Genomic DNA, 23,134 nt, shown 5'->3' with positions numbered 1-23,134 from the left:
TGAAAATTGCTTCGATGAAGTCACACGCACGGTTTAGAGAGCTTTGGAAAAGGAGAATCACCATGAATGCTGATCATGTGCATCATGATTTTGTCTGTAAGTCTGGTTTTTTAGCTAGACTTCGAGTTGCTCAAGAATGGTAGTATTTATCCTTATATCCCTTTCTGCAGTTAGCATAGTCCCATGTTCAATAAGTGGGTGTTGCCCGTGAATGCATGAATGGATGAACAAATGAATGGGTCTTTAAAGACTACTGCAGTCATGGGGACTTTGGCATGTCTGCAGGAACTGAGACCCAGGCTTTGTTTCAGGGTGATGCATGCTTAATGGAGACCCGTACCTGCAGCAGAGTCCCATGCTTTATGAAGAGTTCTGGTCCTGACTCTACTGATGATCATGTGTCTAAGCCTTAATTTCCACATCTATAAGGACAGTGATGATAATTACAGCTGCTGTCTAGCTCATGGCAGCACTGGGAAGTTCAAATGGGATTCACTCATTCAACAAATATTCATTGAGCACAGCCTTTTCCTGTCTCTGTGTAACGTGGCACAGCAGAGGAAGGCAAAGTGTGGGCAAGCTACATCCAGATGAAAAGACAAGGTGATTTCGGCTAAAATGTGGCTTCCCAAAACAAGACCAATATTGCTGATGGAGTCTTGGGATTCAACCCAGGGGTCATAGCTTCTGATTTCCCCTCCTCCTGGCTACAGCTACTCACAGCATGTGCTCCATAGACTTGTCATATCTGTTAAAGGGGAATTTAAGTGTAAGCTCCTAAGATGGGGATATTTTTTCCAGAATGTACCTGTCTCCTCCTTTATGCCTTTATCTTTTGGGAAAGAAGGAAGGAAAGGAAGAAAGAAGGAAAGAATACTTTTTATGCTTAAGAGAAAGAGCCATCAATAAACAAGAAATGCTTATTGCATGTCCCTGTGTAAGAGGCATTGGGCTGGATGCTGGGTCTGGGAGAGGACAAGTTGGGAAGGTGAGTGAGGATATGAATCAGATACAGCTACTCCTTTCAGGAAGTTCACATTCATTTAAGGGAGGACAAGACATGAAATTACATAGCTTTCATATGAAAGATAAAGAGGTACTATATCTTTATTTATCTTATCTTTATCTTCTTGTTTATATCTTACTTTGTGCAAGAAAGTATTAATACATAAAACATAATAAAGGGACATAATTTAAAAAAGGAATGAAAGAAACAACATACGGGTCAAGGCACAAAATGGGGCCAGGAATGAGACTAAACTAGAAGAACCAGAAATAAAAAATATGTATGTTATGGGTGAACCACAAATTTGGCTTTAAACTTTCTAATAGCTAATGGGAAAGACAAACCTGGTCAGTGACCTAGTTTGTGGTGCTAACAGACACATGAAAAAATGTTCAACATCATTAGCCATCAGGGAAATTCAAATCAAAACCACAATGAGATACCACCTTACACCCAGTTAGAATAGCAAAAATTAACAAGGCAGGAAACAATAAATGTTGGAGACAATGTGGAGAAAGGGGAACCCTCTTACACTATTGGTGGGAATGCAAGTTGGTACAGCCACTTTGGAAAACAGTATGGAGGTTCCTCAGAAAGTTAAAAATAGAGCTACCCTATGACCCAGCAATTGCACTACTGGGTATTTATCCCAAGGATACAGTTGTAGTGAAAGAAGGGCCATACGCACCCCAATGTTCATAGCAGCAATGTCCACAAAGCCAAACTGTGGAAGGAGCTGAGATGCACTTCAACAGACAAATGGATAAAGAAGATGTGGTCCATATGTACAATGGAATATTACTCAGCCATTAGGAAGGATGAATACCCACCATTTGCATCGACATAGATGGAACTGGAGGGGATTACGCTAAGGGAAATAAGTCAAGCAGAGAAAAACAATTATCATATAGTTTCACTTATATGTGGAACATAAGGAATAGCATGGAGGACATTAGGAAAAGGAAGGGAAAAATGAAGGGGGGGGGGAATCAGAGCGGGAGATGTACCATGAGGGACTGTGGAGTCTGTGGTGCCCATAAAATAAAAACTGACCAGTTGCTTAGGAGTGATTCAGGCATCTCTCCTGAGGGTCTTAATTAACAGCACTGAGTGATGAAATGAGCAGTGACCTCATCCATCTCCGTGACGAGGATTCTCATAGGGAGATTGGTCAGGGTACGTCTCAGCACAGGCTGTGGTTTGCCCCACCCCCACCCTTATCCCCACTACAGCTGCATACCTCAGGGTGGAGTCCAGAGTAAAATGTGGTATTAGATTAGGGCACTGAGCATTCTGGAAAGGGTGAAATGCTAATCAATTCAAGGAGAGAGGGAAGGTCAGATTTGGGCAAATGGAGAGTGTTCGGGGGTGAAGGAGCGCATGCTAAGTGCGCAGAGGCTGAGAGATGAGCATGTGCAGGGCAACGAAGAATAAATATCAGCCTACCGAGAATTGTTCATTCCCTCCACCTGGCCTCCCTCAGCAGGAGCAAAGAGGGGACCCTATTGTTCTTTGTGTTCCTGGCATGAACCCAGAGGGACAGTCTCTCTCCAGAGGAAAAGTCTAGGTCTTTTTTCAGTGTGGCTAGCAGGAGGGCTGAGGCAACTGGAGACCTGACCCTGTGAGTAGCTCATCTCTAGGACAGTATGGTGGCAATGGAATGGGAAAAACCTAAGGATGAGATTAGAACAATTGTTCTCAACTAGAGGCAATTCTGCCCCTTGGGGCATGTTTAGCAGTGTCTAGAGACACTTCTGGTTGTCACAACTGGGGAGGCGGTGCTACTGGAATCTACTGGGTGGAGCCCAAGGATGCTGCTAAACATCCTACAATGCATAAGACAGCCTAGACAACAAAGTGTTATCTGGTCCAAAATGTTAGTGGCACTGAGGTTGAGGAACCCTGGATTAGGGGGAAAGAAAAGACTCTGTGGTGGAGACAGGGATTTCTCTGCCAATCCCCTCAGTCTGCACTGTGCTGGGAGTCCGAAGACCCAGGTTCCACTCAGAGAATAATGTTTAAGAAGATGATGTTGATAATGATAATGATGACAATGGTGATTCCATTTGTCCACATAGTTGACAACGGAGTCTCACATTCATTGCCTCCATGACTTAGGACAATTTGGACCCTCCTCATGGAAGAGAAGACTGTAGCCTGGAGAACATAATTGACTTTTTCAGTATCTGTTTCAAGCTGTAGTATTTTTTATTTCTTCTTCTCTTTCTCCTTCTTCTGCGATGCCAGTGTCTCACTACCCACTTCCTCAACTACCTATGTTGAGAGAATTCCCTAATGTATAAACCTGGACACTGAAGAGGACAGATACTCCCATTCCCAGTCTTCCTTGATGATAGAGTGTGGGATAATCAGCCTCACTCATCTCAGACTTTAATTCAGGAGTCAGGGACCACAGTGAAGCAGGGGCAGGGGCAAATTCTTTCTTGCAGTGATGGTGGTAGCAGTGATGGTGGTGATGGAGGTGGTGGTAGTGATGGAGGTGGTGGTGGTGGTGGTGGTGGTGGTGGTGGTGGTGGTGGTGGTGGTGGTGGTGGTGGTGGTGGTGGTGGTGGTGGTGGTGGTGGTGGTGGTGGTGATGGTGGTGGTGGTGGTGATGGTGGTGGTGGTGATTGTCATGGTGGCAGTGATAGCGGTTGTGGGGATGGTGGTGAGGGCAGTGGCACCCAGTGTCCAAGACTAGTAATACTATGGTCTGCTTAGCTATCTGGGTTTGGCAGTGGAGAAGACAGCAACCTTCTCTCTAGGCTGGTTTTGTGCCTGTGGTTCCAGTGGTGGTTCTGGCTGCATAGTAACCTTTGTTTCTACTCATTTTCCAGTCGTTCTGGCTGGCTGTGTGTGAGCTATATGATATTATTTTACAACCTTCCTTCTCGGCTTTAATCAGCCAGAATCAGTTTTTGTTGCCCACAAGAAAGAATCCTGACTGATATACTCTGTGTATGACCTTGAGCTGGTCTAGAGTTGGGTTTTATTTAGGGTGTAGCTTTCCATAGAGCTCAAACATGAATCTAACAAGACCTATGCAGGGACCAAATCAGAATCTCAGATATTGCTCCAACAATAAGGCTTTGGCACTCATTCAAGGTCAGCATGCCTGGCTCCTTCTTCCCTTAGGATGGGTATTCTCTCCAGAAGGAGCCCCTTAGCTCCCCTTACCCTTAACCTCTCCTTGGGCCACCACTCCTCACTTTGCCAGATGAAACCAGGTATGTGTAAATTCCAACTGTGGATACAACTTGAAATTCCCCAGGAGCCATGTTAGCTCCCATATCACCTGTCATTTCTAAAATTCTCTTTTTAGGGTGAGATCCAATTTACTGCTGAGGGCAGTGCAGTGTCCAGGCAGCCCAGCCCAGACCACTGCTCACTGAAGGCCAGCAGCCTGTGGACGGGAAGGAGACCAGAAGGGGAGCTTGCTCTCTGCAGGGGGTGCTGGGGCTCCTTCTCAGCCTCCCTGGGGGAGGGTCAGCAAGGAAGGAATCTGTTGGCTCTGACAGCAGTGTTCTATCCCTGGAGCCTTCCAGCACTTATCAGTGAGTCTGTGAGGCACGTGGCCCAGGTGTTCCCTAGAACAGGCGGAATCGTGTTTCTTGTGGGCACTGAGGCCTGGCATACAGCCGTGGGCTGTGAAGGCAGCGTGACACCAAATCCCTCTCTTATGATACCCAGGTGGTGAAGACAGAACAGGAAAGACAAGCTCCTGCAGCTCCTAGGAGGGGGTCCAAGTATACAGTCTGGAGCGAGGTGAATCTCTTCATTCCTATCAGACAGACAGCCATGAGCTCTATTGCTCAGAAAAGGCAAAGCAAACTTGGCAGAGGCTTTGTTTACAACCGACAAGGTCCCTTCACCCCTGGGGTAGGGGTGGGGCAGGGCAGGGGAGACAAGCAGGGCCTTCAGGCTTTTCCCTAGGGCATCCCAACCGCTCTTGGTGTCCCCTCCTTGAGAACCCCCATTCCATCCTGTGGTGCTGACTTCCCTCCCTTCTAAAATTTCCCCTGAAGCTCCTTGTCTTTATTTCCTTCAGTAATGGGTTCCACCATGACATGCTACGATAACTAGTTTGGCTTTCCTACCCTTTCCAAAAGGGCTGATAACACACTGCGGAGTGGCTTTGGTGTCTTTGGGATGTAGAATTTAAAAATATTTATATGGTCAAATCTATCAATCTCTTCTTTTATTGTAACTGCCCTGGTGTCATGCTAAGAGAGACTTTCCCTGTCTCGTGATTACATTAGCAGTTTTATTTTTTTCTTCTAGTAATTTTTTTATTTCTCTCTTGAAACCATTTGGAATTAATATTGGTCCAGAGAGTGAGGTAGAGATGGAGATATATATATATACATATATATATATATATATTTTTTATTTTAAATAGCCATTTGCTCCAGGCCTGCTGGGTGAATTTATCCTTTTCTTCCCTGATTTGAAAAGTCACCTTTGTAATGAAACAACATTCTTATGTATTCTTGACTTTATTATTTTGCTCCACTGATCTGTTTTTTATGTTAGCATCATTTGGTTTAGGAAGATTTGTAAAGTCAAAGCAAACAGAACTGACTTAATTAGCTGGGAGTCTTTGCAAGGTTTTACAAAAGAAAATCACCAGCTGTTGGCAATGTGACTGGGGCGCTGCTCAGGGGTCCTCCCCCATCCAGTGGCAGTTGTCCAAGCAAACTTGAAGAGCAATGGCAGAAATGGCAGACAGAGAGTCAAAGTAGGCTGGGGCTGGAAGGACATTTAGATTTTGGTCTAAGGTCATTACTTCCCAGCCACGGCAGCTGAGGCCCAGAGAGGTTAAGCAAGGCCCCACCATGTAGGGCTGATAGGTCTCGCACAGGATCTCAGAGGACTCTGTCCGTAAGCTGCTCTCGTAGCCTTTCCCACTTTCCTTGCCACTGCCACCACTCTAATTGTCACCCTTTTCTCTCTCACCTGGCTGGTGACTTCTGTATTAGCCCACCTCCCTCCAGTCTCCATTTTCTGTCTGACTGATGGAACACTTCTAGGCTGGGATCATATCACTCCTCTTTGAAAATCCTGGGTCATAGCCTGATGTTTAAGATTTCTACACTCTGGCACCCACCTAAGTTATCTCTTGTTTTTCCCTCACGTAACTTATAAGCTCCAACCAGACAGGACTACTTGTCACATCTTGTGTATTTCCCCATGAGCCCTGAATTGCCCCTTCCCTTCTTCGATTTTCTCCGAAATCATATCCACTCTTCAAAACCTGGTACAAAAGTTAACAAAGTTGTCCATGTTCCAGGAAAGTAAAGGGAGTTGTCCAAATTCATCTTCCTCTGTGGTGCCCAAACGGGAAGATGTTTCTCCTTTTCCTGGATGCCATGTTTCCTAGGAGGTACTGCTTCTCAGGCACGTAACACTCTGTGCTTCATTGTCTGGTTATTTCCTGAAGTGTGTGCTCCATGGGGACAGAGATGGTGCCTTTCACATCTCCATCTTCCACGGTACCTCACATTGTAGGTGCCAAAGGATACGTGATATGCTACATAGCAGGTGCTAAATAATATAGGATGAGCGGTAAATGAAAGATTTCCCCTCCCTGCCATTCCCAGAACCTTTTCTTACTTCCCGAGAGTGAGGATGGAATGCATTCCTAGATTACTCAATGACTTAACATGCTCACTAAAGCACCTGAGATGATTTGGGGAGAATTATGAAAAGGAGTTGACATACAGAAATGGCAAATGCTGTCCTATTTTCAAAAAGCAGATGAAGAGGTACTCTGAAATATATTGATATAAGAGTCTGAAGTTCATTCTGGATGAAGTTCTAGACAGTATTATTAAAGGGATGGGTTATGGGCATTTAGCATAAGTTTATGAAGAATACATGATAATGCTAACATTTATTGAAGACTCGTTATGCTCTCACATCAATGAGCTCATTTATTTTTCACAGCACCTCTATGAAGAAGAGTTTGTGTTATTATTACTCCCATTTTATAGATGAGAAAACTGAGATTCAGAAAGGTTAAGTAAGTTGTCAAAATTGCACAACTAACAAGTAGAATTTGAATCCAAATCCTTTTTCCAAAGCTGGAGCTCTGTCCATCTTATCATGCAAAGATAAAACCTTTGTCATATAGCAAAGTAGTGCCAGAGCCATGGAGTGATTCCTGCCTCTCACATGGGCCTAACAGAGGGTGTGGCACATAGTATTTAATTGTAGTCCTCCTCATTCTGGGTCAATAATGTGATATGCCGAGATTAATTTGCCCATGGACTACATTGGTGGAAGTGTTCTGGCTGGAGCAAGGAAGGAACAAGTCCCATTCCTGGAACACAGGGCTCAGAGGAGCCAGGCAAGCCACGTGAGATTCCAATCCACCATCTTCTGGTTCCTTCTAGGCTGATCGCCTTGGGCATCTTGCTTCTCCTGTAAAAAGTGGATGACCGTAGGTACCTCATACTGGTGGTTGTAGTGATGAATGAAGGTAATATAGAGAAAGCACTTGGCATGACATCGGGCACTTAGGAACTGCTCAACAAATGCTGGGCTCCTCACATCTAGGCTCCAAACCCGAGAAGGACTTGCCCAGGAGGAACATGTCCAAATGAGGGCATCAGCCTGAGAAAGGGGAGCATCTCAAAACATGGTACTTTGGGGCACATCACCTGGAAAGTTTCAGCTCAGAGAGCGTTTGGTGCCCACAGCACTGGGGCCATGAAACAGGTCCTCCATGACCCCAGAATCCACGGCTTCGTCCAAAGCTGCCTGGCACACAGAGGCTTCCTAGAACCCATTTTTCTCCTGGGCACCAGTGTGGCTTCTTCTGGGCAACGCTAGACAAAATAACAAAGGTCTAGAAGCAAGTCATTTGTGATTACTGATTTAATAATATTAGTAAAACTCTATTAATTAAAAAAATTGACACTCCACTTGGAAGTGTCTCTCCTGATGTTGCTTAACAAACACACACTTCATGTGTGTTGATGCGTTTGGGGGTTTTCCCTTGAAACATAAAAATCTGGGGCCAGTTCTCCAGTGATTAGCCTAGCAGGATGCCCATCCTCCACGTGGACCCTTTGCTCTATTCTTTGTGGGGCCACAGAGAACCCACTTCCCTTCTCAGTCCTCCTGCAAGCACCCAAGTCACCAAGGACCAGAGAAGAAAATGTAGGAGAATCACCAGCCCCCCCAAGCCACCCCCATGTCGGGGAAACCACACTAAGCATGTGACACACTGCAGGACAAGTGACAAATGTAAAACATCACATGTGCCTTCCTTCTCCTGCACCGCTTCTTGCTAATCCCCAGAATACAGAAGGGAGTACAGTCCATTCCCTAGAGACTTAGCTATTGACGCCTCAGTAAGGAGAGGCTTTTCGCCTGAGAAAGGCATTTGGGAAGCCCCAGTAGCTGCGGCACTTAGCAGACACCAATTTCCATAATGTCACAGGAGTCCTTCCCAGCCTGTCCTTAATATGTGCTCACACATACCCATTCCATTAAACTGTGTTCGCTGGTTTACAGATAATAGGGCTTCTCATGCTACACAGCTTAATACTCTCACTGCCCAACTTAATTATCGCAGTAACTCAAGCTCACATTAAAAGCGAGAGATGGGTCCACTTTATCCTTATCATGAATTAGTAATCTTTCCCTCTGGAGATGCCTTCCTTGAAAATGCTCATTGAAGGTATCTACACTGAATTAAGTGGGTTCACATTAAGCTCCCACCTCCTGTGAATGTTGTGGGCTTCCGTTTAGAGTAGATGAGATCATATGGTCTCCTCCTTCCTTCCCTGGGTAGGTCAGGTTCCTGGTCTGGGGAAACCGTGTGTCCCACCTAAGTGCCTCCTGGAAATTAAGAGGCAATCACCAAGGGGCAAGGGCACGGGGCTTTCTGAGAGCCAACTCCATCACTGACACATGTGCAACCCTGTGTGACCCTGGTAAGTCACGATCTCTTGAACCTCAGTTTTTCCTCTGCAAAATAGAGAGACCTACCCACCCCATCAGGTTGTTATGAGTAGCAAAAGAGGAGAAAAAACTGAAAATGCTTCAAACACTATGAACTCTCATAAAATGTTATTTATTTCTGCTAAATGATCTCTGGATTACAAAGCAGATTGCATTAGAAGGCTGCACAGGGGTCAAGGGCTATCAGGCTACCACTTAAAGCACTGAAAAAAATCCTATCCCCTGCATCTCTGAGTCCTGGTAGAGCAAACAAACGAACAAACCCCTGTCTATGAACAAAATAAGAGTAAGGAAAATAACAGTATTAATAATACCCATAATGATAATGATAATAGCTGATATTTGTCAGTGTTTCCTACGAGGCAGGCACTGCCCCAAGCACCTCATGTGTGTTTCTCCTTCATCACCCCACTGTGCTCCACTGAGTTGGCTGGGACAGGCTCAGGACAGCCGTTGTTAAATATCCAGGAATTTTCGGAACCATTGTTAAACCAGGGGTAAGTAAAAATTGGCCACAATGGGAGTAGTTCCACAGGACAAATTGGCAAATGCAACAAAGCAGGGCTATTTTTTTTTTTTAAAGATTTTATTTATTTATTTGAGACAGAGAGAATGAGAGAGAGAGCACATGAGAGGGGAGAGGGTCAGAGGGAGAAGCAGGCTGCCTGCTGAGCAGGGAGCCCGATGCGGGACTCGATCCAGGGACTCCAGGATCATGACCTGAGCCGAAAGCAGTCGCTTAACCAACTGAGCCACTCAGGCGCCCCAAAGCAGGGCTATTTATTTACTGAGCCAGTAAGTCTGTGAGTTTACCAGGAATTATAGATTTTCCATTTTTTACAGGTGGGAAATAGAGGTCCAGAGAGATCAGGTGGAGATAATACTCATCCCTTGATGTTGACATGTTCAAAATGAGTTGCTACTGCTTCGGCTCCTTCTAAATCTGCCATTTACTTTCTGCTTTCCTCCATAATTATTTCATTGGAAACAACAGCAGCAATATTTCTCTTATTTCCTGGGGGTCAGATACTTGTGCGAGGAGCCTTGGAGCTCAGATACCTGGCTTCAATCGTTAAATAGGAAGAAAAACCATATAAACCAGGGGTTCTTGGGGTGCCTGGGTGGCTCAGTCAGTTAAGCGTCTGCCTTTGGCTCAGGTCATGATCCCAGGGTCCTGGGATTGAGCCCCGCATCGGGCTCCCTGCTCGGCGGAGAGCCTGCCTCTTCCTCTCCCTCTGTCTGCCACTCTGCCTACTTGTGCTCTCTCTCTATCTCTGTTAAATAAATAAATAAAAATCTTTATAAAAAAATAAAAAATAAACAAGGGTTTCTGGATCCTAGCCATACATCTGAATTGCCTGGAGAATGTTTTGAAGACATCAAATGGCCCTTGCACCCCCCAGCCCTTGATGGATCTGATTTAATGATCAGCATCTCCAAGGCCCAGAGAAGAGAGTGACTTGCTCAGAGTCACACAGCAAATTAATTATTCATTAATGAGGTCTAGAACCTGGGGTTTTTTAATTTGACTTCAGATTTCTTTCCAGTACACGTACCAATCAATCAGTCAGCCAACCGTTTGACGTGTTAGTGCCTTGCACACAGTAAGTACTCAAATCCATACATATCAAAAGCAAACTTCAGGTATTAATCTTTGGAAATTACTCTGCAGGAAAAAAAAAACACATTCCTTCTATGGACTCACTCAAATCGTGGAAAGGTCACAGAAGTGAAAGGAATGGTCAGGCACATGGTTTGCTCTGTGTACAAAGCTTTCACAATTACTTGTTGAAAAACTACCTGAGGAGCATTGGAAAGTTCTGTAAAAACTGAAGCCCAGAGAGCCGATGACATGTAGCAAAGTAGTGTTAGAGCTAGGGAGTGATTCCTGTTGGGGGGCTCTTCCCTGCCCTCCCCCACTGTAGTCCCTTCTCCATCCAGCCCAGGGTCCTCAGGCTCTCCCTCCTGAGCCCCACTGTGCATCCGGCCACTGCCCTTGGATATGTTTTCCCTTTTCTCTCTCCCTTCCCTCTTCCCTATCTCAAACATTCAATGACCAAAAGACACAGGTCCTGGTCCTTAATTAGTGCTCAGTAAATATATTTTTGGGTGGATAAATGAGTAGATGACTATATATCTCACAACTGTGGGCTTTGGAGGAATGAATTCAACAGGAATGAATGAGACATGGTCTCAGTCCTCAAGATGCCCAAAGTCTAGGGTCCAGTTGGAGGCATTGGGGGATGGAAAAAAAAAAGCACAGGATTGCACTGGGACACATATGCACCAGAAACTTGGCTTTGCATGAAATGTGGGCAAAGGGCTTGACTAACCTGAGTCCCAGCTTCCTCATCTGTAAAATGAAGATATTAACGCCTACATCATGTGGTAGTGGTGAGATTGAAATCACGTATAAAGTCATGTATAAAGTCATGTATAAGGTTATCCGGGGAGTTTCCCAGTGCATAGTAGGGATGTAATATTATTATTCATGCCTTAGACCAAGAGTTGGAAAGCAAAAGAGCCAAGAAGACAGTAGTCCAAAGCTGAAGCTTTGTGTCAAGTGGTTGCTTGTCTCGAAGAGAAATCTAAATTATTCCTTGTGACATCCTTTGTGGCACTTTCTTTCTGCCCCACCAGGTCTGCTCCCAGGCCACACACGTCAGGGTCAGGCGGCCACAGGCACACTTACCGCTCAGCTATTCTAGATGGGTCAGAGATTCCCAGAGAATCCTAAATACCCAGACTTAACTAGGAAATCTCTCTCCATGGTACTACCTAGCATGTTTCCTTACTCAGTGTAGATTCTCAGCAAATGTTTATTAGGCAAAATTATCTTTTAAGTGAATACACAAACACATACTCATCATCCTCATGTCCCTTCCAGGAACACCATTCTCTAAAATAAAAATGCCCAGTTTAATGCATAATAATTGCTCGTTTTCCTTTTAGTAATTTTCAGCTGCTAGAGTGGTTAAGTAGGGATTTGCCAGTGGATTGCCCCCTATCAAAGTGCACACACGCATACACACACACACACACTCCTTTATCACTGTACTCTGGGACTTCTTCTTGTTATTTTTACTGCCATTACAATAACACTACCCATGACATGTAAATATATGTTTATGTATTTATAGTGTGTTCAGATTATAAGCTTCTCAAAGGACAGCTGTCTTGTCTGTTTTACTCACCACTGAGATTCCAGAGCCAAGCACAGAGCCTGACGCTTGGGAGCCGGCAGGAAACACATGTTGGATGAGCGAGTGGGCGATCAATCTAGGTGAGTTAGAAGTGGACAATGGTGCGTTTCCTGAACATTTGCTTTGAGCTGGGTAATAGACCACTTGGTCTCCAGAGGCCTTCATCTGCTTGGAGGGTCAGGTTGGGTTCTGGTTGAACATACCAGGTGTGGGGCACTGGCTTCCAAGTGACTTCTCACCTTGGGGCGGCATGAGACAAGCTATCAGGGCACAAGAGGAAATATTAAGACTTCTATCTGCATGTGTTTTTGCCGGCATGAAAAAGAAAGGAAGGAAAGAAGGAAGGGAGGGAGGGAGGAAGAGAGAGGAAGGGAGGAAGGAAGAGAGGGAGGAAGGGAGAAAGAAAGAATGAGAAAGAAAGGGAGGAAGAGAGGCATTCCAGGTTTGCAGATGTAGTAAGCACTTTATCGAGTGGCTGATCTCAGTAGGCTACCAGCAGGGAAGAGCTTCATTGTCCTCCAGCTGCTGCTTTCAACATGCCTTTGCTGAATCTCCTTTTCCATTCTCGATCAATTTCATACAGATCCTTCAGCTTTTCCATCACTTTCAGCTCTCTGAACGGTCTCAACTTCAGGCCAGTCTAAATCAAAATTTTAAACTCACATCCAATTAAATAATCTTTCTTTCCCCTGTTTCAGGCCTAACTCGTGGCTTGAGGCCCTGCAGCAGGTGATTGCTTCTGCTGTTTTAATCTGACTGCTGGTGCCTTCTGTTGAGCTAGCCATCCACAAAATCCTGTCTGTTTCATGGGACACGTTTGTGCAGTATTTGGAGATGTCCCTCCTCCCCCCCACCCCCACAGGGGACCCATACCCTGCACTCATTCTCCCTGTCACTAGCAGTGCGCTCTCTGAATGACCTCTCACAAAACCCCCTTCTTAGCTCCTATAAATCTCCAGTTTTTATCACTGGAATCTCATTAGCTCTCTAGACCACCCTCTTGGGAGATGTTCCTCTAGATGCCTCATATCTGGGAGTCCTCTGGGGACTCGTGTCCAGCTAGTCTGTGTCAACTGAGCCTGCTCCCACCTCTGCCTCTCTCCTTACCCATCACAGGCAGCCCCAGCTGGCCTCCCACCTTCATGCTTGCTGGGTTTGCGGTAAGCTCCAGTCATTATGCTCACCTTGGGATGTGCTTTAGTTTCTCTCAAGAAACTCATCGTGCAATGTTCCCCTGTGATAGGGCTACCCGCAGGAGCTCAGCAAGCCCTAGGCCAGAGAGTGGGTTCCATATCTCCCTTTCTTACAGATATTCCTCATCTTTTTGAGTGGTTCTCTTAAAGTTCCTTCCCTTGGCTGAGAGTAAGGTAGATGCTTCCCATCCCCTTCCCTACAGAGAGCAGAGGAGAGAGCAAAGCAAAAGACCTTTCCACTTTTATGAATTCCCTGACCTCAATAACTTCTTTGAAATGTGTAGGCCTGACTTAGATGGGCCAGGACTCTGGTGAACTATGGACAAGTCTTGTCATTAAGTCCCACTTGGACATGTTTAGCAGCTTTCTTTAGAATGTGACATTCCTTACTCCATGTCTCTTTGTGGATATAATTGGTAAACAAGCAAACAAATAAATAAAAGTTATTGAAAGGGGCTATTCAAATTGGTTTTACTGATAGGTGCTCATTCAGAAAACTTATGGGGCGCTTGGGTGGCTCAGTCGGTTAAACATCTGCCTTCGGCTCAGGTTATGATCCCGGAGTCCTGGAATAGAGCCCCGCATTGGAGCTCCCTACTCAGGAGGGAGCCTGCTTCTCCCTCTATGCTCACTCTCTTGCACCCTCTCTCTCTCTCTCTCCAAAAAAAAAAAAAAAAAAAAAGATCTTAAAAAGTCCTGGGTCCTGAGAGCGGTTGCAGAAAGACATTTTGTGTGAAGAATGAGATTTGGCAGAAATATTTTGGAACCACAAAATTCTGTTTCATGAATTCACTGAAGATTCAATGTTACAGACATGTAACCAATATATGGCAGGAAAATCTTTACAGTTTGAAACATATACATAAGTTTTTTGAAGTGAAGAAAGTAAAATAGACTGGCTTTGACAATAAGTGCTCATTCCATTGAAAGAGATATCATTTCTAAATATCTTCAAGGTCAAGTTTCACACCCTGCTGCAGATTTCAGGTAACTATACCAAACAGACTTTGGACACCAACTTATATATACTTGAAATAAAGGTAAGGAATAAATAGATGGTCCCTAGTGAGAATCAGACTAGAAAACGTCAAGGATCAAGCTAAATTGAAAACCCTTGCTCAGCAGGTTGCTGATACACAGTTGTCACCAAGGGAGATTAACCCCAAAGGTGGCGGGCAGAGACAAATGTCTCGGAAAGTTGGAGTATAAGAATAGGCATGACATTAAAAGGTTTAAAAACAACACCAACTGAGGTTCTGGAAATACCTGCTCGTCTTATAAAATATTGTGAATTAAGTGTTCCCGTCTAAGTAAAAGGACTTTAAAAGGTAGAACATTTATACTTTCACCCCGCGCCCCTAGCGGAGGACCTGGCACAATCCGGTACTTCACATATGTGAATGGGCCGAATACACAAACAGTATGTTGAGGAGGCGCATACCCTGGCTTGAACAATGTCTTCCATGCAGATTATAGAAGATAAGACCATTTTGGTTACATCTCCCCAGAAAAACACTTAACCTGAACTTGAAAATCACAAACGGTGACATTTGCAGCCTTCTGAAAATGTGAACAAACCATTGACATTTCCATAGACAGAAGCCAAACCCCAGGGAACTTATTTCCAAACTAATCATTCCAGCTTCAGCAGGAGCATTAAGTCCACTTGCTGATGTGAAGCGCTAAAAAGATATTTTTAATAAGCAAGATCACATAACTCTAACCAGGTTAATGTGAAATGTCTGATGTTTATTTTATCTATGCTTTGCATTAAGTTCAAACTTCACTGCCAAAGACAGGGGCCAGGCAGCCTTCTTTCACAGCTGTTTCTCTACAAAGCAATTTCACAAAGACAGGATGTTGTTCTAAAAAAAAAAATGTCTTTTGGTTCTCTGCTGGACAGGCCAACAGCTGGCTGGGTGTCACAAACAAATCAGAAAAGTATGTTCAGCGATGCTAGCTCACTAGGGAAGCTGGGTCTATGACTTCAAAGACAGAGCAGCAGTGAATTAGAAAAAAAGGTAGCAAATATTGCAGGGACGTTGTTCATTTTATAGAGAGTCCAGGAAAGCCAAGGCTGGAAATAGGAAGGGTCCTTGAATGGAGAGTGCCAGAAGATGACTAGGGAACGCAGAGGGGAACACAAAATCAACTTGGAGTGGTGGACTGGTCTGTATCAGGTCTCACAGATGCTTGGAAACAGAACTGAGCGCAGGCAACAGATTTGTTTCCCAGATCAGAAAAATCCCACTTGACTGGGTTCTGCTAGCATCAGGAATATGGCAGCAATCACGGAAATAGTAACAGCAGATATTTATTGAGCACTTCTTCCCAGGCAATGTACTAAGTACTTTCCATGCATTTTCTCCTTTGATGTCTGTAAGACCCTGAGATGAAAAGCTTCATTATTTTCAAATACAGGTAAGCAAACTGAGACTCAGAGGTGGGAAGTAACTTACCTCAAATCCACAGCTAGGATATGAAAGCTGGGATGTGAATCTAGTTTGTCTAGCCTGAAAACATGTTCTCTAAACCAAATGAAAACCTCAATTCCCACATAAAAAGCAAATAGTGACACTGCAGTGCAGTGGGGGAAAGGATGGCCTTTTCAACTGAACGGTTCTGGGCCAACTGGATATTCATATAGGGAAAAGAAAGTTGTTGTTGTTGTTGTTGTTTTTTAAGAAACTATTTTAATCCCTACCTATCACCACACACATAAATCAATCCCACTTGAGTTAGAGATCAAGAAAGCTTTTAGAACAAAACACAGAAGAACATCTTCATGATCTTGGAGTAGGTAACAGTCCCTTACACAGGCCAAAAAAAGTCATTAGCCATAAATAATAAAATTGATAAATTGGAGCATATTAAAATTAAGAATTTCTGCACATCAAAAGACACCACTGGGAAAGTAAAAAGAGAACCTACGAAGTGGAAGAAGATATTAGTAAAACAGATAGGACGGATATCCAGAATATGTAAAGAGCTTTTGCAAAAGGCAGAAATCCCAGTAGAAAAATGGATAAAAGATTTGAATAGACACTTCACAAAAGAGACTATTCATATGATTGGTAAACATATGAAAAAAGAATTAAGTTATTAATCATCAGGCAAATGTAAATTAAAACCAATATGCAATCTGACTACATACCCAACAGAATGACCAAATTCAAAAAGATGGGGAATACCAAGTATTGGTGAGGATGTCGAGCAACCAGAATTCTCAGAAACTGTGAGTGGTTAAATTGATACAATAACTTTGGGAAACTGTTTAGTGGTATCTACTAAAGCTGAATATACACATATGTTATTGTACAATTTCACTTCTAATATAGATCCAACAGAAACGTGTATATGTATATATATATATATATATATATATATACATACATATATCTATACATATATATATATATACATTCACCAAAAGACACATACAAGAATATTCATAACAACGCTCTTCATGACACCTGAAAACAAAAAACAACCCAAATGCACATAACAATAGAATGGGAGAAATCATAAAATAACAATGGGAATATATGAACTATAACCACATGCAACAATATATGGATCAACCATACACATGCGATGGTGAGTAAAAGAAGTTACATACAAATGAGTATATTCTGCATGTTTCCTTTATTTAAAGTAAGAAAACAGACAAAATTCCTCTCTGCTATTAGAAGTTATGTTAGTAGTTACCTAGAGAGGGGTATAGTAATTGGAATGGGGTACAAGGGAGGTTGGACTTCTCAGATGTGGTGATGTTCTGCTTATTGATCTGTGTGCTGGTTGCAATGGTGTGTTTAGTTTGTGAAAATTCATTGAGCTGTGCACTTAAGATATTAGGTAGCTGCACCCTCAAACCCAGTGGTAGACAGCATTCATTTCCTAGTGACTGGTTTATGGGTAGAGTTCCAGATGGGGCTGCACTGGTCTTGGCTGTAAGCTGTGGGATGAGTGCAGGGCTGTTCCACATGTCTTCATCCTCCTTTAACTGGCACCTACTCAAGGCATGCTCTCTTATGGTGAAAAGCAGGAGCCCAAGACAGGTGGAAGGAAATACACATGTCTCTTAAGCTCTAGGCTAGGAACTAGTATCTTCTGCTGCCCATATTCCTTTGGTTAAAGCAAGTCACACAGTCAAGCCCAACATCAGTGGGATGGGGAAGTACGCTCCTTTCATGGAGGCCAGGGAGAGAAGTAAATATTTGGTGAACAATAATCTAATCCCAGATATTTATGATAGGTGCAGTTTTCTGTATTTCATATTTCAAAAATAATTTAAAGGAAACAAACACACAAAAAACATGTAGGAACAGCTATGTTTCCCAGTCTTCACCCCTCCCCAGCCCTTAATGGAGAAGGGATATGCTTATGAAATTTTTCTATACAAGTTCAGGGAATAAAGGAAGGAAGAACATGCGCTTCCTAGAACACAATGCACTTCCTGTCTGCTGGGCCTCGGAAGAAATGTCTCCCTGGTCTGCCACTCCTGCCAGAGAAATGGCGGCAATAATCCAATGCTTCCTGCAGATGCAGCTGGAGGGATCACTGTCAAGTACCGCCAGGGTTTTCCCAGCCCCTGCTCCTTACCTTCAGTAGTTCCCTGTGATAGTGAAATTGCTTAACAGAGGTTGAACTTCTTTCAAGGGCAAGGAAGGAGTTGAATATGTAAAAGTCTCGAGACTTCTGCAAGACAAATTCTGAAACAGTCTCTCTTACAGCAGAGGCAGCAGTTCTAAAAGCAGACTGTAAATTACTGTAAGAACAACATCCCCAGTTCTCCAACCTTCCTTCCCTAGCAGATACACTTTCAGGGAGACCTGAGCCTTTGGAAAGGTCTGGTTCTTACTGCAAGGACACTGTGGGAAGTTTGAGGACAGGTGTTTCGCCTGCCCTGTCTGCAGTCCTGACAAAACCTCAGGCCCTTAAGCCTCACCATCAACCCCACCCCAACTCCTTAGCTCCACTCAGTACTAAAATCTGGAGCTTCTCATGGTGCTCCCAAGAGAAAAAAAAGACTGTTGGATTCTATTCCTTCTCTGTTGATAGGTAACACCTGAATGTACCCAGTGACAATTCACCCCCATCACAAATTCTTGCCTATAAATACTGTCTCTAGATTCAGACTGCTTGGTGTCAAATTCTGGCTTCTGTTGTTTATTTGCTGTGTGGCCTTGGGCAGATTGTCCAACCACTATAACCCTCAGTTTCTCTATCTGTGGCAAAAGAAATAGGATTCATTTATTTATTCAACTGACCTTTCTTTAAAAACCTATATATGTTGGGGCACCTGTGTGACTCAGTTGGTTAAGCGTCCAACTCTTGATTTCAGCCCAGGTCTTGATCTCAGGGTTGTGAGTTCAAGTCCACACACAGTGTGGAGCCTACTTTAAAAAAAAAAAGAACGGTATGTGTCAGACAGGGTGTTAGGTTCTAGGGATACACTGGCGAATGAGATAGACACAGCCTTGCCATCATGGAGTTTACATGTGAGGAGGTAGAGTAGAAAATCATATTTATGTCAACATAATCACAATCATGGGCGTGAGTGTTATAAGGAAACAAATCATGAGCTGACATGGAGAATAACAAGGGAGTGAAGGAGAGCCTCACTGAGAAGTGACACTTCAGCTGAGCCTCAGAGGAAGAGGAGCTTACCAGGGCAAGGGCCTGCCAGGTAAAGAGCATATATGCAAAGGCCCTGGGGCCAGAAAGAGCTTGGTGCTGTCAGGAAACTGAAGGAAGACCGGTGAGGCTAGGCAAAGCTGGCAAGATAGGCAGGAGTCCTATCCTATAGGGCTTGGTAGTTGGAGAAGGAATTTGGATTGTATTCTAAAGCAGTAGGCAGCCATTGGAGTGTTAAGATGAGCACCCTGGCTACAGTATGGAGTTGGGTGGGGGTTTTGTGTGGTCGTTAAGAAGGGGAGTGAGGAGACCAGTCAGGAGGCTGCTGTGAGCCCCAAGAGACACAGTGATGCCAGTGGAGGTGGGGAGAAGTGGATAGAGTCAAGCTTTCTTGTGGGGGATAGAATCCCCAGGACTTGTTGATGGATTGAGGATGGGGTAGATATGTATTGTCTATGACATGTGTTGGTGGGATGTCCACCTGAGTGAGTCAGTGCAAGTGGATGCCACTTACTTGTATGGGGGAGGACAAGTAAAGAGAATGGCTTTGGGGGTCAAGATTTCTGATTAATCGTGTAGGTACTGAGATATTGGTGAGACAGCTAAAGGAGGGTACAATGACTCTGGCAGACTGGACCCAGAAGAGGTCTAATCTGGAGATGGATATGTGGGAGCCAGTGACTTACAAGTAAGGGGGAGCTTACTCTCTGTTTTGGGCTGTTGGGGATGTTGTAATTAAAACACTGTAGACTGGGTGCTTACACAACCCTTATTTCTCACAGTTCTGGCGGCTCAGAGTCCAAGATAAAGGCACTGGTGGATTTGGTGTCTGGTGAGGACCTACTTCCTGGTTCAGAGATGGCCCTCTCTTCACTGTGTCCTCACAAGGAGGAAGGGCCAAGGGAGCTCTCTTGGGTCCCTGTTATAAGGGCACTCATCTCATTCACAAGGGCTCCACCCTCATGCCCTCATCATCTCCCAAAGGCCCCACCTCCTGATACCATCACATTGGGCGTTAGGATTTCAGCATATGAATGTATGCATATAGGGCTTTAGCAAGGATGGTGGGTTTGGGAGAGAGTGAGAGGAAGGGGTGAGGAGAGTGCTCAGCAATGGCCAGAGGGTCACCAACACTTAGGCTAGGGAAGACAAAGTGGGGCCGGCAAAGGACCCTACCAAGGATGGCCAATTAGGCCAAACGAAGGCCAGGAGAAGGAGGGGTCCCAGAGAGGGGACGTTTCAGGAAGTTGGGAGGCTCGTCTGGATCCAGAGTTGCTGAGACAGGACGGAAGTGCTGTGTTGATGTAGGCTGCATTGATATGTGACAAGCAAGACATGGAGCCAACCGTAGAGTATACCACAATTTGTGTTTTTGAAACGTGGGTATGTGTGTGTGGTTATTTTTAATTTTAGCCGATTTGCAGGTTTACCTGTAGAATAGCTCTGGAAGGCTCTGCAAGAACCTGGAAACAGCAGTGACCCCCAGAGTGGAGCCCTGGGTGGGTTGGGAAGGACACTTTTCACAGAGTATCAAACTCCGCAGGGGCTGTTTGTGTCATGGGACCACATCACTATTCAAAATTACAAGGGGTGTAATTGAAATGAAATGAATGAAAAGAAATGAAAGAGAAATGAATGGAAAAGAAAGAGAAGCACTCTACTTTCTAGAGCTGCTATGAGAATCACATGCATTTTTTAAAATTTAAATTCAATTATTTAACATATAGTGTATTATCAGTTTCAGAGGTAGAGGTCAGTGATTCATCAGTTGCATATAACACCCAGTACTCATTACATTAAGTGCCCTCCTTAATGTCCATCACCCAGTTAGCCCTTCCCCCATCCCCCTCCCCTCCAGCAACCCTCAGTTTGTTCCTATGATTAAGGGTCTCTTATGGTTTGTCTCCTTCTCTGATTTCGTCTTGTTTTATTTTTCCCTCCCTTCCCCTATTCTCCTCTGTTTTGTGTCTTAAATTCCACATACATTCTTGACGTGCTTGCAGTGAGGGTTAAATGCCCAGAGACTGCCTAGCTGGACTCTCAGCCCCAAGCTCAGTGACGGTTGGTTAGCCCTGCTGCTACTCAGCAGCAAAAGGGTATAAATACCCTTGACCTGTGTGTTGGGGGTCCCAGCACAGCCCTAACAAAGCACCACCAACTAGGTGACTTAAGCAACAGAAATGTATTCTCTCCCAGTCGTGGAGGCCAGAAGTCTGAGAGCAAGGTGTCAGCAGGGCCACGCTGCCCTGAAGGCTCTGGGAGAGAACCCTTGCCTCCCCCAGCTTCTGAGGTTGCTGCGTCCCCGCTCCCGGGCTCCCAGCTGCACCCCTCCCCATCCCCCCCATGTCACGTGCCATCTCCTCTCTCTGTGTGTCCATGTCTTCACATGGCCTTCTTGTAAGGACGGCAGTCACTGGATTTGGAGCCCACCCACATCCAATGTGACCTCATCTTAACTAACAACATCTGCAGAGACCCTATTTTCACATAAGGTCACATTCCCAGGTACTGACTGGACATGAATCTGCGGAGACACCATATTCCACCCTGTATAGCCTGGCAGGTCAGATTCTCACAACCACACACTTACCTCTGATCCAGATTCAGTTACTTTTCTCCCTGGGCGTCTGATTCCCATCTGAAAGGGGGGCACTGGAGGCCCTCCAAAACCCCTCCAGCCCTGACACACTGGGTTTCCTTAGATGCTCCTGGAACCTTCTCAAGTATGTATGTAGGGCAGCAGGAACAGGACTAAGGAGGCCAAGATCTGCGTGTTCCATGTTGCTTCAAGTAAGAGGGTATCTGTGACTGTCACTGCGGATGGCCCCAGAACACTACGCCATTGGGGAAGATTTCTGAAGTTAGGGGCCATGATAGGGGTCCAGACTCGGCCCTTAGTGAGGCTTGAACTCTGGGCAAGTCCCAGCTTAGAATTAGAACAAGCAAACCTGGTCCCGCCCAGCCCCCTTTGTCACCTAACTCACAGGACACATGCAAACTCACATTCGTGTCAAAAAAGAGGAGTCAGAACAAACTGGATTTGGCATGGCAGATTCCAAGGGAATCTGAGTGACATCTGAGGTCAGGAACTAAGCAAAAGCGTGCTGCTGAGTCCACCCACAGGCGCCGCCAGGCAAGCAGGGATGGGAGAGCAGGGGAAGGAGATTCAGATGAGAATTTGTAGGAGACCTGTTCCACAGCGTGTCGGGGGGCTGAAACAAATTCCCGTCGGTGACCGGTGACCATGTTGCAAATAAAAACAATGAAACTCCCCTCCATTGACAGAAATCTCCTTTCCTCACAAAAGGCTTTTTCACCTGTGATCTTTTTTGATTTTATTCTCAAGAGTCATGAGTGGGCGGGAGCTTGGATCTCAGCCTCCATAGGTGGGAAATTGAAGTTCAGAGTGGTAATGGCCTCGCTCCAGTGGCCCTCCCAGCACTGCTTCCATAGCGGCTCATCCAGGGCGGTGGTCTTCAGGATCACTACCTGAGTCTCCAAGCCCCTCCAAGTCACCCAACAAAACGGTAAGGTAATGATCTTTTGTAAAGACCATTTGTTTCCTCATTCTTGGATGGAGAGTGAGCACATACATCTTTATAAGATTTCTACTTTTTATTGATTTATGACGTAAAACATAAACAAAAGCAGAGTGTTTGCCGTGCAAATGTAGGTTCAAGACAAGCCTGGGAGACCCCCTTCTTACCCCTAAGCTACTCCAGATACACCTCCCGGAGTGGCCCCGGGGCCATCCTGACCGCCAGGAGGCACACGGTGGGAGGCAAGCCCTTATCCTGCTAGAGAACACGATCTTGGAGACGCAGCCTCACTCCGCCAAGATGAGCTTCAGCCCGGTCCTGCAGAGGACACTGTCCTGAGAGAAACTCTGGGCCATCCCATCCAAATGTCCCAGCCTTGTGTGGGGCAGGGAGTAGGTTAGACTCCGCTGCAAGGCTGGTTTCCATAGTGGGAGAAGCCGGTTCTATTGTTGGCTGGTGGGTGGTTAGGGGCTTTGGTCAGGGAGCTGCATGGCCCTTAGGCAAATGTTTGGGGCTTGCTTTTGGTTATGGCTTTAAACGGAGAAAACAGGTAAATGTGTCTTGGGGAAGTGGTGTTTTATAGTT

Source organism: Neomonachus schauinslandi, chromosome 1, assembly GCF_002201575.2.
Source record: "Neomonachus schauinslandi chromosome 1, ASM220157v2, whole genome shotgun sequence".
In the NCBI taxonomy this organism is placed as follows: domain Eukaryota; kingdom Metazoa; phylum Chordata; class Mammalia; order Carnivora; family Phocidae; genus Neomonachus; species Neomonachus schauinslandi.
The sequence above is the reverse complement of the archived record's forward strand: the minus strand, read 5'-3'. Positions refer to the sequence as shown.